We start from the raw sequence: 6000 nt of genomic DNA on the forward strand, positions 1-6000 counted from the left end.
TTGGTACGGGCGTACTTCACTGGGAACTTTATTCTCTCCTTGGCAGGGTCGATGTCTCTCAGCTGGTCTAACTGCTCGTAGATGGACTCTTGGGATTGGAGGTATGCGAGCAGCTTGTCAAACCGGTTCTGATGAGTCACAGCATTCTTTGGATCAGCAGCGTGTGTGAGCCAGTCTTTCTTTAGGGACTCAGGCAGCTTGCTTTCGATAGACTTTATTACCAAGAGGTTCTTTATGGCATTTGCTTCATCCAGCTCACTCAAATCATAGAGGGCCTTTTCAACTGCGTGGATAAGCTCTATAATTCTTCTAGGCTGGTTGCTACGAACAGGAGGGATAGCTTGAAGCTCCTCAATGATTTCAATGGCGATGGTGGCTTGATTTCCATAGCGGTTCTCGAGGACTCTGAAGATCTCATCGGCTGAGGTGTATGTGGACAGGCGCAGATCTTTGGCCACTTTATCATCGAGGCTATCGAGAAGTTGGAATTTCTTTACTTCCACGGACCCGGTTGGTTCACCTTGCTTTTGCAGAGCCTCCCATTCCTTCCGCCATCTGTAGAACTCACGCTGGCTGCCGGTGAACTTTGGTAAAGCTGTGGCTTTCAGTTTTATGGCTGCGACCGAGGCTGCGTTGCGGACTGTGACAACTGCTTGGTCGGCATCTCTTTTAATCCTCTCTGCTTTGATCAGGACTGCCTTCCCTGACACCAGCTTTGGAAGGCAGGTTTGGAGCTCCATCAGTCGACGATCACAATCTCGCCTCTCAGCAGGTGGAGCCCAGCGGTTCCATGTCTGGTGTGCCTGCTTAGCTTTCTTCACCAGTTCTTCTAGATGGTGGAGCATAAAATCATATGCCTCCAGCGGTGTATCAGGCTGAGTGGATGTGACGTTCTCACACGCCATTTCTGCTGATTTTAGAGCAAGGGTCAGTTCTTTTTCACCATATGATGTCCACAGTGTCTCTCTGATCAGGTGCTTCACCTCCTTCAACTTCTGCTCACATTCTTTCTCTGTTTTTTCGACGTCTGCTCTCTGTTGGCCCATCAGCTCCGGTGTGCCCTCTGCTTCACACTGCGTGATGTAGGCGGCCTCAAGCTCCTCGTTCGCGTCAATCACTTTGGAGCCCTCTACTGTGAGTCTCTTGAAGGAATCCTGCAGCTCCTCTACAGACATATCCATGTGGGTCCTTATTATATGGTTGGTGAGTCTGGAAAACAGTCTCTTTGCAGTGGTTCGCTCTATTTTCAGCTCTTCGAGTGACTTGGACTCAGCCATTCTGTTTTCTCGGTTGTTGATTGGACAGGCAAACGGTGTGAAATTTCCTCCAGGCCCCCAGGTGGAGTCTTCTCCGTCTTTGTGGTGAGCTTTTGTGGAGTCTTCACTGGTCAAGGCCGGTTTCTCTACTGGCCAGGCCGGTTTTTTACTGTCAAGTGTTCCTCTGACTGTGAGGTGTCCACACTTGAAAAAGACCAGACTTTGAATTTCACTCAACTTTATTTAGACCAACTAGTTTGATAGCTGGTAGGTAGCAGCAGGTAAAAAACCGATAGCCTGTCTTGTTCAAAGTCTTCCTCACAGTGGAAAAGTGCTTTGTTTGCTGTCCTCTCAGTATGTTGCACCCGGGTCAAATGACTGCTGCATGCATTTAAAGGTTTACTCGGCACGCCCACCCTTGATTGCTCTAATGTGGCTCACCTGGCAGGGCGGCGCACACCAGGCCGTGCTTAGTTGTTGATTGCACCCAAGGTCTAATCAGCGGCCATGGGTAAGCAGCAGCACCGAACAGGTAGAGGGCAGGAGGAGGAAAAGAGGAATAACAGCCACACCTACTAGGTCAGCGCGACAATATCCATGCTGCAGATTATATTCTTAATGCAATGGTACTGTTGATAATTATTTAACAATAGCAGTAAAATAATTTCCCTGCTCCACAAGGTCTATTGAACCATTGACTATTAACAAAAGTATTGCACAAAAGGTATTGCACAGTGAGGTGAAGAGGCACTACAGCTTAGTTGTTCCCCCCTCCTTTGTCCTCCTGTTTCCCCTCCCTCTCCCCTCCAGAGAGGAGTTAAACAGTCTGATGGCGTGTGGGACAAAGGAGTTTTTAAGTCTGTTAGTTCTTGTCTTGGGGAGAAGCAACCTGTCACTGAACAGACTCTTCTGATTGTTTATGGCCGTGTGCAGAGGATGCCTGGCATTGTCCATAATGTCCAGCAGTTTCTTTAATGTCCTTTTCTCTGCCACTGTCACCAGAGTGTCCAGCTTCATGCCGACCACAGAGCCAGCCTTCCTGATCAGTTTCTCCAGCCTGGATGAGTCCTCCTTTGCTGTGCTGCTCCCCCAGCACACCACAGCATAGAAAAGTACTCCAGCAACCACCATATGTAGTCTGGGTCAGATGTAATATGAATGCATGCTGGTGTTTCTGTCACATAAGTGCGTGACTCATCCTGTAGGCCTGATGTGCAGTCAGTGATTTCATTTATTTGGAGGATAATCGTCGGGGGATCAACCCTAAACCCGGTTTCATTCATGCGTGGTGGTGATCTCAGAGGATCGCGAGGTTTGTAAGACGGCGCAAACACTTGCAAACCTACCGTTACCTCTCATCCAACTATCCTCTTTTTCTTCTCTGGATTTCCACCTGCCCGGCTCGTCCTACACTCACAGAAATCAAGACTTGTCAGTGTAGGTTTGAGTCTAATTGACAGTTTCGTTCACGCTTCAGTGTTAAGGCTTTTGCGCCAATCCTCTCCCCTTCCCCGTTTTCATCGCTTTCATAATTGCCACCAACATAATGACACAGTTGCTGTGGCAACCATGTCTGTGTCTCTCTTCTCTCTCTCTCTCTTTCTCTCTCACACACGTACACAAACACACTTTGGATCTTCCCCTCACTTTACCGGCTGCTTTAAATTTTGCAAGTTTTCTTCCGTTTTTTCGGAGAAGCTTTTATACATTCTTTTTTTCATTCGTTATATTTTTTTTTTTACTTCTTCGGGAAGAACATCAGTCAAATCCCTGGTCGACATTTTTTTCCCCGTTTATGTTTATTTATTATTTTTATCAGAGCCAGTAAAACGTATGCAGGCCTTCAGGGGCGCGCAACTAAAGATGGAAATTAAATGGAGGAGAGTAAAGATGAACGCCACCAGTTGAATGGGCCTATTGACCATCAGCGCCGAGCGGAGCGCGGAGTCTCATCAGCGCCTGTCTGACCGGCCAATCACAGCGTCCCCCCCCCCCCCACTGGTGGACCTCCGTGAGGCCAGTCGCAGTTTAGGCGGTGTAACCTATAGGCTATCGCGTGGAGACGATTAACTGAACCAGTCTTAGTCAGTTTCTAGATGGAGAAAGTGAGCCTGGCGGATATTTTGTTGGTGAAAAGCTTCACATTTTTGCGCACCTGACATGCGAATCCGGCTACTTTGCGTGCTGTCCGGGATAGTTACTCTGCAGGCTAACTTGTGCCGCACACCAGGCGGAAATTTCCGACGTAGTGTGTAGATGAAGTGCTTTGTCACATGTATCAGAAAATCTCAGAACATCTCGTTGTTCACCGACTCTCTCTCCCCTCCTCTCCCGCTCGCGCCCCCCCTTCGTCTTTCCGCCGTCATGATGGATTATCAATAGCCTGATGGAGACACAACAAGCGCGATCGAGATTTGCTGCACTTCTAAAACACACGGGCAATTAAAATAAGTGGCGCATCCAGCAACAGTTCACCATCTTCTGCTACAATAACAGGCTGCCATCTGAGAAACCGCTGAGATACAGTGCGCAGGCTCTTCCAGCGCTCCTCTTCAGCATCAAACCCCCCAGAGCAGCGCACAGGTAAGGCACGACATTATGCACCTTTTATTAATGCAACGCCAATTACGGAATTGCAATCAAAGCTGATTGATAAGTGCGCTGTGTGTTTGTGCGTGCATGAAAATTGAGTTTGGCATCAGTTTAGACGCATCCGCTGACCTGGAGGCTGTCAAACAAAAACATTTGAATGAAATCTGCGCCACACAAAACATCTGCGGGCTTTATTCCGCGAACACCTCTTTCCCCCCACCTCTTAATCACTTTAATCGACAAGTGGCAGCAAACTGCGACATTATAACCATATTGGTATTAAGAACACTGATATCACACGCACACACCGACTCATCCAGCCGGACTACACACACACCGGCACGGATACACCCACGCACTCTTAGCCTACTGATAGATGCAAGTCATGTCCATAACCCGCATGCTTGTTTGTTGCAAGTTGCAACTTATTAACACAATGAAGGATGTAGTGTAGTCTGAGGAGTCTGTCCACATCCGTTCGTCTGATGCAAAGTAAATGCGCAGCATATATTCGCCGGTGAGACCAAAAGCAGCCGCTGCTCCGCGCGGCTTTCGCTGCAATTAGACGTCTTTTTGCGCACACGCAACACACGACTTGTTTGCGCGATTTCTCCCCCCTCCCCCTAAAGGATTCACACCACAGTGCGTTTTGCAACAGCACGTCTAGAGGAAAAAAAGGGGCCATTTTGTTTGATTTTTTTCAACAAACACCTGTTGAAATGATTGCATGCCCAGCCGTTTGCACAGCTCCTGCAGTGAAAGAGGCCCCAAGGTTCGTTTGCTTTGACACACTGACAAATCTAGGAATTTGGAGTTGTAAGTGATTGAGTTGTCCTCCCTCCTGTGGCCATGCAAGTCAGGGCTGCTTCCTCACACATGTGAATGTGTGCCTTTCACCCCTTTGGTACAGTTCTTCCTCTCTCCCTCCCTCTCTGCTGCATTGCTTCAGCACCACACTATACAGACATCTAGAGGACCAGATTTATGAATAATAGCAGGGGGGATTGTTTTTGTTTTTTTGCCATGGATCAGTCTTCTGTAGTTTAAATACATTCAGGGTGAAAATTTCAATGTTGGGCATCTGCATATGCACGTTTAGCAGGAGCGGTTTAAGGATTTGGTCAAAAAATCCTCATGAAGTGGAATGATTGAGAGCAGAGCACAGACATTACGGTGACGGGAGAGTTGGGCAGCGTTGGCGGATGACGGTGCGAGGCATCAGGTGTCATCGTGTTGAGAAGGAGACGTGCAGATGTGACTTTGAAATCTGGTTTGGCTAATGGGTGTAGATTGGATTCTACCTCCCTTCTCTTTCACTGCCTCTTTCACTCACACACAGACAGAGCTGCAGTGCTATTCTGAGAGAGTTAGCTGCCTCAACCCACGCACAGAATCTGAGAAAGAGAGAAAGGCAGAAAGAGGAAAAGGAGGGGAGCAAGAGGAATAAAGGAGAGAGGCAGAGACCGACTACGAGGGGGTTTACAGAATGCCAGCTTTATTCTCTCACATGCATGCATGTACACACTCGCACAGTAAAGGGTTTCTTTACTGTTTCACATTCTTTCCCTCTTACTCTTCCAACAGCGGTTGATTTGCAGTTCTGATTAGCACTTCTCTTCTCCTCTTGCGTGTGGCATGGACTGTGTTTGCAGATCTGTTTGGTGGTGCTGTTTGTGTGATGTGTTGTATTGGTAAGTGCTGGGAGAAATGTACTTGATTCTGTGCCACCCACACACCGCCCTCCCACTCATGGTCGTCTCTGCATCTATACCTCTGGCTCTTCCCGCTCGCCACAGTCTCTTTGCTCATTTAAATCCCTACCCTGCATTTATCCCTCTGCTCCCGTTCTCTATCACTGGCTTTTCAGGAGAGTGTTCCTCCTGCAACCAAACAGGCACACTAAAACACACGCACACACACTTGCAGCTTTCCACGATGCACATAGCGCATTTAATAAAAATAACTGTGGTGTGCGTGTGTGTACCCAAAATGATCACACACACTCACAAAGAGGGTCAGTAAGTGTGGAGAAGAGGTTGCAGAGCTGCTTTCTAATCTAATGTCTCTCATTTGTATTGCAGTGGACATTTGGCCAACGATTTTCCAGATTTGTCCGTACGTAAACCCGAAGACAGTTGTGGAAATCAAGCAG

This window comes from Astatotilapia calliptera, chromosome 11, assembly GCF_964374335.1.
Source record: "Astatotilapia calliptera chromosome 11, fAstCal68.1, whole genome shotgun sequence".
NCBI classification, from domain to species: Eukaryota; Metazoa; Chordata; class Actinopteri; order Cichliformes; family Cichlidae; genus Astatotilapia; species Astatotilapia calliptera.